The 14,169-nt window shown below is 42.5% G+C and overlaps 1 protein-coding gene across 8 annotated transcripts in view; it reads right to left on the reverse strand.

The window, feature by feature from the left end:
• PRKAG2 (protein kinase AMP-activated non-catalytic subunit gamma 2) overlaps positions 1 to 14,169 on the reverse strand; it is a 1,661,435-nt gene that overhangs the window by 202,458 nt on the left and 1,444,808 nt on the right. The window lies entirely within an intron of this gene.

The raw sequence follows: 14,169 nt of genomic DNA on the forward strand, positions 1-14,169 counted from the left end.
CACAAAAATACCTTGGGGACTTCAACCTCCACTGGAACGATCATAATGATGTGGTGGTTAAAGGTCTGAAGAATTTCCTTAACGCCCTTGACCTTACACAAATTTGCAACAGTCCAACACACAAGAAAGGCTCTACCCTCGACCTTATCATCTCCAAAGAGGCCTCTATCCAACTCGAATCTATCCAACCCTGTGACTGGTCGGACCATCATATTATCACGTTCTTCATCAATGAAAAAGTTAAATTTAACCCTATTCAATCCGCCAGGCCCAAAGTCTGGAAAAGAGACATGAAAAAACTAAACTCAAACTCTCTGCCCCCCAACAGCTGCAACTTACTACTTCCTCCGGCTGGCGTTAAGGACGTCCAATCCTTGACTGATCACTATCTTAACAATATGACCGCAATAATTAATGAAGTCGCACCCTTGCAGCTAAAAAAAGCCACCACAAAAATCTCCAATCCCTGGTACGACGGGAGTCTCAATGACGATAGACGCGCCATGCGAATGGCAGAGCGTTCCTGGAGATCAGCTCCCTCTGCACTGAACCTAAAAAACCTGAAGAAAAAGAGAAATGCCTACTTCAGGAAAATAAAACAATCAAAATCAGACTTCTTCAGCCGTCAGCTCGACCAAGCCAAAAATCGTCAGAGAAAGCTGTTTGAGCTTATCCGAACACAAACCAAAGAACAACCCCAACCTCTCAACACTATGTGCGAAGCTCCCTCCTGCGAAGACTTCGCCTCTTTCTTTAACCAAAAAACTGACAACATAAAGAATGATCTCCTCGTGGACGCAAGCCTCTATCCCAAACCCCACCGCATAACACCCACTAAACCAAAAAACAATGCAACCTGGTCAACCTTTGTCACCTACACGGAAGAAGAAATTGGCAAACTGCTCAGCACTCTGAAACCATCCAATCACCTCACGGACCCCCTTCCTGCTAACGCTGTCAAAGTCCTTACCCCGTCGCTCCTTCCACTCTGGACCAAAATCATTAACAGCTCACTTCAACAAGGGATTATTCCCGACTCCCTCAAAGTTGGACAAGTAACACCTTTGCTAAAGAAACCTACAGCCGACCCTCTGACCTAAACAACTACCGTCCCATTACCAACATTCCGACTCTTGCCAAACTGCTGGAAAAATGCGCACAAATACAATTGACTAAACACATTACTCAATTTGATCTCCTCAACTCTCATCAATCAGGCTTCCGAGCTAATCACAGAACGGAAACTGCCATGATTCACATAATCGACGACACCCTCCAAATCCTAGATCATAACGATACCTGCCTCCTCATCCTCCTTGATCTCTCCTCCGCATTTGACACCGTCAAACATGAGAGCTTACTCGAACTATTAAACACAAGAATGGGCCTATCTGGAACTGTGCTCAAATGGTTCACTTCCTTTTTGCATAACAGGTCGCAGAAATTCAAGAGCAACAACTTGATGTCCGCACCAAGACCTGTATCGTTAGGCGTACCATAAGGATCCTCCCTATCCCCAACTTTGTTCAACCTAGTTATGGAACCTCTCACCACCTTGCTGCAAGAATCCAATGTACACTTCCACATGTATGCTGATGACACCCAACTCTATCTCAAACTACAATCACCCAAAGACATCACGCTCTTGAACTCAACGATCAGAAGCACCCAATCTTGGTTGGCCGCTAATCATCTAAAACTCAATGCCCTTAAAACAGAGTTCCTTCTGATCTCACCTCCAGCGAAGATCACTACCGCACAAATGTGGCTTAAAGACCTAACGGCACTCAATGTTCAACCCACCATCGTGGACTCAGCGAAATCTTTGGGCATAACACTTGACACCAATCTCAGCATGCAGGAACACATCAACAAAGCAACTAAGGGAGCAAACTACCAAATCAACACCCTTAGGAAACTTAAACCTTTCCTTCCAGCCTAAGACTTCCAAACTGCGGTACAATCACTAGACATACCTCGAATAGAATACGGCAGCACCGCCCTCTGCGGTCTCCCCCTAGCTACTACGGCACCCATAAGAGCCTCTCTAAACGCCGCAGCGAGACTTATCACTGGATCAAAAAAACACTCACACATTTCCCCTGACTTCAAATCACTGAACTGGCTGCCGTTTGAAGCCAGAATACACCTGAAAATCGCTTGCTTGACCTACAAGGCTGTCCACCTGAGCTCACCTAGATACCTCGCTCTGAAGCTGACGATTTCTGGAGGCTCCAGAAACACTAGAGGCACAAACAATCTTTTGCTAAAGCCTAAAAGATTCCGCAAGGAAAAAACCTATAAACGCTCTTTCTCAGGAATGGCTCCCAGGATTTGGAACTCGCTCCCCCCTGAAACAAGGCTCATCACCTCTACCATACTTTTCAAGAGAGAAGTAAAAGCGATCCTCATGGCTAAATACACTTGAACGACTACTGGGGAAAAACTACAAAGACTCGATACTCATCTGTACTACTTGTTCGAACCCTTGTATTTTTATTTTGACTTTGAAATTGACTTACTTGATTGTTTTATGATATCACTTCAATGTACTGTTAACATGATTGATGTATCTGCGTATACATGCTCCCCTCCTCTGTAAAGCGCTCTGATATCTGCGAAGATCTTGTTCGCGCTATATAAAACTTTCAAAATAAATAAATAAATAAATATGACAACATGTCTGACTTTATTGCCTGCATTCCTGTGGCTTGAGGAAGGAGATACACTGAAGTGAGGTGAGGTGGGCCACCTTTAGAAATACCATGAGGCCTCTTGCCTACAAGGGGATGTGATTATTCTTCATGAGAACTGCCATTTGACTGATGGCAGAGGTGAAGGGTGGGGCTGCCGTTTTGCATTCTGCAATGAGGAAACGTATAAGCTAGGCCTGCTTTTGTCTGTTCATGATTATTAATTTGGTTGGGCTGATGACAGTTGCAGAAACCTTAAACCACATTTTCCATCAGTTGTGGGTACTTCAGATTGGAGAAAGCTCCAGTGCTACCTGCAGTGAGAAGCATCACCCTACACAAAGCCTGAATCTAGAGCTCTACCTAAAGAAGACACATGAAAGAAAAAACACCCTAAACCGGTTCTAAGTTTGAGACAGTGGCCTCTGTCTAGAAACTGTGTGCTAGAGTAGGACTCAAACTACCTGCCTTTGTTCAACTTACATTCATGATTAGGAAAGGAACGCTCTACACAGTACTCAAATTAATGCTGTTAAACAAGGGCTGGTGTCTGTCTGAAAGCCAGTCTCCTTGAGGTGAGAGACTTCACTTTTTGCTGAAGTAGAACTCTGCTGCTTCCCGAGAGAAGGAAGGAGTCTACCTGGAGGAATATAGACTGTCTAGGAGGAGAGAGGCCCAGCATGTTCTTAGGAAAGGAAGGACATTCAGAGAGACCACACTACCTGACAGGGAGCTAAAAGTGACCGAGGTGCAATTCCTTTGCACCTCGTTCCTTCCTTGTTTTCTGTGACCCTACAGAACCTGCTTTCATCACACGGACTGCTGTTTCTACTGCAGTCTTTTCATGCATCTTTTTGAGGTTAGTCCCCATTTGGGAAGCACCTATTTTGTCATCCGTACCTGTGGGGGCCTCTCTTTGTCCAAAGTGGCCCGTTTGTTCTCGTCCAATTTTGACACACTGTAGGGCCTACTTCCAAGATGTGACCAACTGTCTCCGGATTAGCCAGTCGTAGATACTTACACGGTTGAGTGTAGCCACTACCTGGGGGCATCTATCTCTTTATTAGTAACATTAGGGCCTCTATCCTACATTTGACAGTGTAGCCTTGTTAAGTTACAGTCAAGCGACCTCCTTTGCTATAAGAAGCCGTTTTCCTATTTTCAATTTTATCCAATCTTCAATAAAAAAAGATTTGAGAAAAAAAAAAAAAAGCCGTTTTCCAACTATAACGCAATAGTTCACTCTGCAGCTGAAATACATCTATTAATAGTTTGTGAGTAATCTTTGACCTTTTACTTGGTTATAATAGGAATCACCCTCCATACATGCCTACTTACCTGATTTTTTCCCTCTTTCAGCAGCTTTTTGAATTTGGGGTCGCGTTTGGCTTACTACTATGCGAGTGTAATGCCCTTTCAACTAAAACACAGTGGCTTGTTCTGCTATTTTTCTAGATAGTGTATCTCTGTTCTCTTTTAAACTCCTTTGGGTCTTTTAATATAGTTCCTGTCCTGATAATGACCTGCCCACTCAGCTAGGGTTGAACACAGTTGACTTGAATTTCATGTGTATTTTGGACTAATCAGTTCAGAATTTCAACATGTTGTGTTGTATACTACCATTCTGGATGTCCAGCTTGTGTTTACTTTTAGTCCAAATATTCTGTATTCATACTTCTGTGAATGAACATATCAACGTTTCACATGGAAAACACCATTCTTAAGCAACTAACACTTTTAGAACATTTCACCTTGTGCTGATGATGCGATGCAACTATTAAATATGCATGCTTTATGACTAAGTGGACTGTGCAATGTATTTCTTTGTAGAAACTCTTGTTTGATTAAATTCATAATTTGGTGGATACTATATACTTAAATGAAGTACCATACCTTTAATTTATTTTCAAACTTTTAACCTTTCTTACTATAGAAACATTGCCTGTGTCATATACTGGTTCCCCGTGTACACATAAAAGACATGTGCACTTACCACTTACACAATGGAGCTGTCCAAAGCCATGCTATGTTGATGTGATCCAAGACTGCAGGTTGCAATAAGCAGCTCGTATGCCATTTGATTTCCCTAGATGATCCTAAAGCCAAATTACTTGTCATTCCCCAGAAAACGGTGTCTCTTAACGCTCGCTGACATCTCAGAGCATCATGTTCAATAATGTGAAAAATACTGGTGCGTTCACTCCTCTGCAAGGCTGGTAAAGGATCTTGCCATGGACACATTACTTTTATTTTCAGACCCTCACGGATATTGCGGGATAAACAAGGAAATTGGGTGCCACAATATGTGAACTTTTACAGCACAATATTGAGATTTTAGCTGCATTTTTGCAATACTTTATTTAACTACAGTTCATTAGTTTTGCATAGTTTTCTTATGGATTTTAAGTTTAAAGTACTAATGACCTCAGTAGAAGATATATAATCGCTGCCTAATCTATCTTTAGGCCAGTGGGAATGCACTTTCCACATATGTCCACATAGACGAACATACATCCTCTCAGCATCCTGTCGAATAAAGAACAGTGTGCACCCTCCCTTTCCAAAAGGTTTTATTATGTATTGCCCCACATCTTAAATGTGGTCATACACAATACAAGACCTTTGAAATAGGTGGTCCTACACAATGAAAGCGCTTTGTAATCTGTTTGGAAGTGAGCATAGTTATTTGTTGCAAAGGATGCGGAGGGATACTGAAATGGCCGCTGCCCAGCTATTGGCATGAGGTAAAAACGTACCAGGCAGCAACTACAGCGAACATTTTTCTTATACATACATATACAAATATATACATACATATATCAATCAAAACAATACCCTTTCAGGCATAGAGTGATGCATAAATTATGCATAAAAGAAGCAAAGAACTCTGGGTAGTTCTCATCTATATCGGTGTAGATGGCACTGTGCTAATCCTATGCTTAAAGATTTTGATAGAAAAGCAGACATTTGAGGTGAGCAGATCTAGAGTGTCGCTGGTGTTCAGAGTGCTCTATACAGGAGCTGCTTTCCACCTAAACTTGAGTACTACCCAGAGTTCTCTGCTTCTTATTTGCATTATATATATATATATATATATATATATATATATATATATATATATATATATATATATATATATATATATACACACACACACACACACATGTATATACTCAGATGCTACTTGATATGAGGGTGTCCCGAAACAACTAAGTTGTTCCATCAATTGCGTGGCGCAGAGATGGCACCTGTTTCGCTCCAGCTACGCATGTCTACACATAGGCTGAAGGGAGGAAAAGGTACAATGACCACAAGAAGGCATGGGAAGAACATGTGATCATACGGTCAAGTTTCATAGATGATTTGTTTTTTTGTGTGGAGAGGCTCTGTAGAGAGTGCTATGAATTTTGTTAAGCAAATAATGTCAATAATTTGAATTTTTGCTTCACCCGTAAAATCACTCCAAAAAGAGTGAACTATGTAGATTTAGAGGTCTTCATAGAGAACAACAAAATTGAGACCAAACTAAACGGAAAGAAAACTGCATGCAAAACAATATTGCATGCTTCCAGCTTTCACCCTAAGCGCCTCATAGCTAGTATCCCAATATGGTGAAACGCTAGGAGACAAGCGTAATTGTAACTTGACCAGTGATGCTATTGCTTGTCAGAAGGAAATGATCTGTAGGTTCAGCGAAAGAGGATATAACATGGGGTTGCTCAAACCAACACAGGCGATAGTAAACAAAAACAGAAATGGACACTATTCTGTTTGTCAGGAGAGCTAAGAAGCAAGGCAAAGGGGTAGGTAGGTTGATAACACCCTACAGTAAACAAGACAAAGAACTAAGAGTATTGGTTAAAAAACAAAATGTAAAAAAAAAAAAAAAAAAAAAAAAAAAGAGTTGCCAGATTACATACCGCAGGGCTTTCTCAATAAGTGACACCCTGGTGAAGAGCAGCCCAGAAGTATGTAAGCTCAGGAGTTGGCTGATCATGAAAAAGGAATTTCATAAAGTGTAGAACATGAACTAGAGGCATAAACATTACTGAATATCAAACACCTCTTCATGACACACCCTGTATAATCACGGGCGCCTTTAAATACAAGAGTGACTTTTTTTGGTATATGTACTAACACATAGCTGCAACTTAAGGTACACAGTCACTACTGAGCTGCCGGTACACAAATGTTTTCTGCAGCACATGCATGCATTCACGAATGTAGACCAGACATACCCAGTGGCAAGGCACTGTGAAGAATTTCATAAGAATAATGAGATATTTTGTGATTGATGCCATCCACTGAGTTGAAGGGATGGGGGCGATCATTTAAAGGCATTAACCCCTTTAGAGCTTGTAAATAAACCTCCCCAGTGCTGCGCTGTCCATTGGAACTAGTGCTGAATGGACGTCCAACGGTCGTGCGCAGCACTGGGGAGGTAGTGGCCGTGACGACCGTTGGCCGACGGCAGCAATTAAGGGGTTAAAGCAGCTCGAGACTAGCTATATTCTTAATCTTGATTCCACGTCTCATAATGGACTTAATGCCGAAGAGGAGCTGTACAGCTACTTGTAATATGTGAAAGAATGAATTGGTTTCCATACAATGGTATGTCCTTAATCAGCTAAATCATGAAAGTGTGTTGTCATTATTTGAGGTTGGGTGGTTCTCCAGTGGCAATGTGTAAGTGAAATGTGACAGTCATCTTTTAAGTTGAATCACATTTTAAACAAGCATTAGCATAGCCAATCGGTCTTGCTTTTGGGATTTTATAAGTATTTAGTTATACTGCACAATATCCTTGGTGCAACAACATCAACTGTTGCACGGCTAAAAACTTACAAGGTCCCAAAGGCGAGACCTATTGGCTATGCAAATGCTCGTTACACCTTGCATTGAGTATGCCGTCAATGCAGTAGAGTGCTTGTAGAGGCTAGCAGGGGCAATTATTTCATCTGCAATTATCTTGAAATCCGCTGGTGCATTGAATTCCAAAGGAGTCACGCGTGGCACCGCAGAGGCTCCTCGCAGGGTATAGATATAGTCTGTTCAGCATCTCTAAATGTAACTTTTATTCAAGGGTCACGTCTATGCATTTTGGAACATTTCCAAGACAGCAGAGCAATTGCTCTGGTTTATGATTACCTCTTGCAAGTTCTTATTGTGCAGCCAAACATCGACTAAGTCATTCTGCGTAGAAATGCTGGGCTCCCGTTTCTTCCAGATGAACATTCGAAGCATGTATTTTGTGTGCATTTGTATGCAGACCTCAATCTGCATACATCACCATAAGAAGGGTGATTGTTGCCGCTTCTTGTTGAACGCTTGTGACAAATGGATGGCGAGGTTAGAACAGCATCCTTGTGTAATTAGCAGCTTCAACTAAGCATCGAGTCATGAAAGGTCAGCACCTCTGATTGGCAGGTGGGATGAATACACCCAGTGAGCCGTGCTCACTGCCCCGAGCATCGCTGCAGCATCAAGTAGCACTTCCTCTCCAGGTATCGAGTGGTTCCTGAGCGCAGGGTTCATGGGGACAGCGAGGAGAGAGGTGTGGCTCCTTCACGTTGGCTGCCGAAACCGAGGGCACCAGCAGTGGGGGGGGGAGCAGGGTGAATGTGCTGAGCTACTGAAGTGGGAAAATGGAGCAGAGGTGATGGAGGAGAGCAGTCGTGGCCAAGGGAAGTGCTTTTTTGGAGATGTTAGTTCCTTCAAGGTCATTTCTTCTTTCCTCTTCTGCTCTCATTGCCAAGAGGGTGGTTGGAAGCTCTACAGCATCTTACCTTTTAATGTTTTGTCCAGGCGACTCAATTGTTTTAATTCTGAGAATTTGCTCGCTAATGAGATATAGGTTGGTGTTTGCTGCAGGGCTGGTATTGTTTTCCCCTGTTTGCCACCTTTCGGTCCTGCCAGGCGAGCTGCGGAATGAGGCAGCCGGAGCAGTCCAAGTGCACTATGCATAGCAAAAGTTGCAGTTAACGTCCGAAAAACCACCTTTGATGATCAAGTCAATGTGGGGCTGTGGCGCAGCATCATCATTTCTTCCTTAAAGAAGAGGCTGGGCCGCGAGACCTGCTGCTTCAACGTGCTGTCCTGCAGCTATTCATCGGAACGGTTGCAGTGTCTGTCCATCGAGTGACCAAGCCAGCCAAAGGGAACTTGTTTCTTTTCAGATTCAAGCCGATGCAGTGCAGTGTCCTTTGGAGCCACGCTAAAAGTCCCTGAGTCGAGGATTTTAGCAAATTGTTGACCTAGCAGCGAGTTATCCAATATCCCTTTGGCATTTCAAGGTTTGTAGCAGTGGAGATGTACAGCAGTAATCGATTTTGGAATCGGATCAGATGATTTACTGGCTGTGCAGGCAACCAGTTGCTAGAAATCGGGGAAAACTGTAATGGATATTGTAATTGCAGGGAAGAGTTGCTGGATATTTAAAGTGAAAGCGTGTCTCTTTCAAGAAGACACCTTTTCATATTTTTGTCAGCGCCCTACTCGTGAAACATCTTCCAGCTCTACAGTTGTGGACATGTTATTTTTGCCTGCATTCGGCATGCAACGCATGTTAGACAAGCATTGGCCACGCGGCCGTGAAAGTGACGCTGTCGCGAAAGTGAAAGACATGAGAGGGAAAGTAATGTTTGGCCATGCGACGCGGGAAGCTTGTAATAAGAGAACCGGCGTCAGATTCAGAAACACACTAGTGATGCGTGCTCGCATAGCAGGAAAAAGTGAAAGTGATCGCGCTGGAAGGGAGGCAGATGGCGGCTGCGCACGTGCACTCCAGCGTAACCGCAAGCTTGAGGCCAGCAAAAGCTCTGGTGGCACTTTGAAAACCCAAATACTAAATGTCTCGCAGCGCATGCGTTGCCTCAGGCAAGACCTAAAACGTTTGGAAAGGTTGCTTCTTTGAGTTAAGCCTGTATAAATATATGATATAAGTGAGCGAGGAAACAGAAAGTAATTATAGCCCTGGATTGATGTACTGCCATAGTACCAAATTATGGGGCGAAAATTAATTTGCCCACTTGGGCTTAATTGTGAAGCAAAGCCATTCAGCAGTTTTAGAGTTATTAAAGGAAAAAGAAATATAGATATCTAGGGATACGAATCCTCTGCGGATTAGACAGACCTCTTGGTGAGATCTGATTAGATCCCAACACTTCAACCAGGAGGTGTTGGCAGCCATCTTTGGACTTAAGACTGAGCCTGAGTCCCCAAGACCCCCCACAATAAACAGATGGGGGCAGGGTAGGAGTACCATGAACCCCCTGAGCCTGGTGGTGGGGTCCCTGTGGGACCCCGCCAGGGGGCAAAATCTGCTACAAATACTTTTTTTTAAATAATTTTAAAAAAGGAACAAGGCGGACTTGAACTCTTCTTTTTCCTAAAACCCCTGGGTGGGCCAAGTCCCGGAGAAGGGGTAAATAGTTACATATTTGGGAGGGTAACGCACGCAGCCCCTGTCCCCAGGCCGTTTTTGCTGCTGGGAGCAAACTTTTGATCTGTTTCCCTGCCCACACTGAAGCAGGAAGGAAAACAGACCCAAAAATTGCTCCCACCCAAAGGGAACATTATTACGAGCTTCTCCCTGCTGACGGGTGCAATGACAGCTCCAGCTGTATGTGGAGAGCCTAGATTTACACCAATTTCCCAGGTTCCTCATACATTGTTCATACCCATCAGGACCCCTTTTACATCTACATGTTCGCTTGGTGCCCCGCTGATCTTGAATAACCCTGGATCATTCCTCTCTTCGTTACAGCACTACCCTAAACTGTATCACCATTGTCCTGATGATGACCTGCAATCATTCAGGTTGAAACGCCGTCGACTACCCAGCCTAGAACTCAGGCCCTGGTGTGGTCAATCTATTTACCTGAATATCTTGTAAATAAAACACTGTATATAACTTGCAATTTTGACCACATTAACCTTATTTTTCCCGTTCACGCTGTCCTTCTCAATCCTGCATCACTGCACCGCCCACTCTCTCTTACATGCTCAGTGCTTAGCCTGTGTGTTATGGTCATTATATAATTATGTACTGTAGTGCTTCTTAACTACTTATGAAATTATAGTTTATTTCACTTCACCCTACCATTACGCTGTGGCCTCCCCCCCTTTTTCCCCTCCCCAATTGTGATTTACATCACTGTTTTCAATTTTCTTGTTTTTAAATATTGTCCATTTGAGACACTGATTTTTGCTATAAATTACTCCCGGTCCCATCTGGGTTAACAGGCCTCCCTCCGGTTATTGATCCTCTGTATGTGGAGAGCCAGCTGGGGCCATGGGAGCCCTGGGGATCCCCCGCGGCCACCGAACTAGATTATGGTGGATGCCCTTGGTGGGGACTCACCTTTACCAGATTAGGGCCCCGGGGGAGGGAGTCCCCAGGGCTGCAATTAGCCAGGGGAAGGGTGATGCCACGTGCCCTGCTCCCCTTCTAAAGGACACTGGGCTGCATGTTGGGGATTGGCTACATGGCTTGGCCTGCAGTTAAACCTGTCGTGTATAGCCAAAAGCTGTGTGTGCTGGGCTTGCATTTAAGTACGGTAATTAAATATTACTTTACGTTAAAATAATATTCTAGAAATTCACTTAAAAAACAAAGGTTAAAGTAACATTATAGTTAGATGAATTTTCAGTGCAACATTAACGTTTTGAACTAAAAAAATAAAACAGAAATTCACCAGTTATAATTAGCAGAGGTAACTAGAACTTGCCCTCCGCTATACAATGCTTATGACCTTACATAGGACATCACATCACTCATGGCATGTTCTATTACATCATTTATGACATCACAGATGACATCATCCAAGCTTATTTTGTACACATTGCTCTTTAAATGAGTACATCATTAGAGCTATGAAAGTAAGTGCAAAAAAGTTCAGAATAATATGTCGCATCTTTACTGATATCATACACACAACCCCATAGGAAAAGCAAGCTCATGTTATTTGTAACATTGACCCTATACCATACACTTAATGGGTAGCTGAGTTAATGTGGACCATGAACCACATATTAAAGGGTAACCTATCCTGTACATGGTGTTCAATTTGCATACAACTGTTCAGGGAAAACCAAGTTCCTCAAGATACTCAAGCCCTGTTACATAACTAATGCCCTACTATGCACACTCTTCACTTGTATCAAACCCCTGACAGTCACTGAACCTACACTGAGAAATTAAGTGGTTATGAGTAGAAAAGGGGGGACTGTTAAAGGCTTTACTCTATGGAGAGGGTTTACTATTTACCACACTGTTTGCAGACATGCAACTGTCATGAGAAATACACCACAGATTATTAAAACGTATCCACTAAGCACAGTGTATTGTCTATGAAAATGTTTTCCAGAGATCATACTGCCAGCAGCCTTCAAACTGGGGTGAAAGCTTTACAGATAACCCATCTTCTGAAGCAAAACAAGCACATGTACATAAATTAGCAGCTGGTGCACACAGTCTTCTATGTGAAGTAGAAATTGTGATGCTGAGACAATTCTGTCTAATAACTCAAGGGTTGCTTACAATACTTAGTATGTAGTTAAGTAGAATCTTTCCCTGCTGAACACTTTTTCTGCAGCACCACAAACCTTGTGTGGAACATGCTGTCACCTACAGCCAGAATTACTATTCAATACAAAGATTTATAATGTGTTCAATTCCTCTAGACACCTATGATGCACGAGGAGCAAATGTTTGGTAAACAATTACACCCATTAGCTGGACCCAGGCTGAACAAATTTAGGGAGAAAAGTAATATGATAGTTACCCACCACCATGTAAACTATAAAACAAACTAACACTTACAGTATTGATTACATCACTGATGACATCATCCAGTAATTTGTGATGGCATAAATGATGTCCTAGAACATGTGAGTGATGTCATATGTGAGCACATAAGCAGTGCATGGTGGGAGTGCAAGTTCTGGTTCGCTCTGCTAACTCGTGAATATCGGTAGGTTTCTTTTTAGTTCAAGAAATTAATGTTGTCTCTGTCAAATTCACCTAATTATAACATTACTTTAACCTTTGTTTTGTTCAGTTAATATAAATATAGATATATAGCCTAGCGCTCACTCGCAATGACTGCAGCAGGGAGGAGGAGTGGGGGAAAAGTTGCCTCTCTGCTGCGATCTGTCAGGCTCTGAGATTATGATTTATCCCGTCCATGGGCAGGAAGCCAGTTACAATGATAAAACAAACATGTTTTATCACGGCAGATGAGTGAAAAATAGCAGGCATGACATGGTGAGAAATCAGCACAGGCACCTGAACCAGTAAAGTTTCCTGGCAGCTAGAAAAGCAAGTTGCTTAGCTGGATGGAGGCAAAGGCATAGAACACTACATTGTCAGATGGTGATTTGCATACGATCTATTTGGCAATCAAAGGTAAGGTTGTTACTGTTCTCAATACATTTTTAAGCGGTCTGATTTTACAGGAATGGACAATCCACTGAACTTTATGAAAGGAAGCATAGCGTCAAATTCCACTTTCATGGAATATTTCTTTCAACCCTTTCATTTGAGAACAACCATTACCCCCTCAGTAAATTAACATGAAATTGGAGGAATTAAAATATTCCTCCTCGAAACAGAATGCATATTTAGTCAAGGATGAAATATTAGTTACCACCCACTCCTCGGGCAATTTTTAAGGCAGCATACAAAGCGTAGTGATATTTTCTGCAGCTATTTAGTCTATAACAATAGGGAAAGTGGGTGTCAAGAGCTAAACTAGGACCCTTCCTGAACTAATGTTTTAAGTTCGTTTGTTATGGGAAATGTAAAATATGAACACACAGTAGAAAATGTAAAACACAAGAACATAGCGTAAAAACAAACATGAGCAGACAGCATGGTTAAAAACCAGTGTAGGCCCAAATCCTGTGCTGACAAGAGAAACGGTTCAATTGATGACACAATGGCATAGGGAACTTGAAGGGAGTGCAGTTAAAGGCCAACTCGTGTTTAGCAAACCTGAAAACATGTATTGTTTTAACACACACATTGACAGGCAAGCACTTTGTATCTCTAAACAGATTGTAACCTGGGTGCAGGAAACTCAATTGGGTTTGAGCACACGGAGATCTTAGGTGCACAATAAAGAACGCACACAGTTTACCAAAACTGTATTTACCACGAATCCACGTGCACTCACCTACAAGAACGGCCAAGTTTGTGAAGCACTGTTAGAAACTGTAATGAAGAATATGTATTTAATTAGGCTGAAGACAAGGGTCTCAGCTGACTTTATAGTTCTTACGATAGGCATGCATTAATCTGTATCTGACGTAATGATTCACCACTGAAGTTTTAAAACCCTTATTGTTCAGTTTTGTATTAAAGAAGCTGTTTGTGATGTGTCAAATTGAGACCGGCTGCCTATGTGTGCGGGGAGAGTGGCTCATTGTCGCGAAAACAAAAAGCGGTGTTTGCATTGCCAAGAGGAGTCGGTGT

The sequence above is a fragment of the Lissotriton helveticus genome, chromosome 10 (genome assembly GCF_964261635.1).
Source record: "Lissotriton helveticus chromosome 10, aLisHel1.1, whole genome shotgun sequence".
NCBI classification, from domain to species: domain Eukaryota; kingdom Metazoa; phylum Chordata; class Amphibia; order Caudata; family Salamandridae; genus Lissotriton; species Lissotriton helveticus.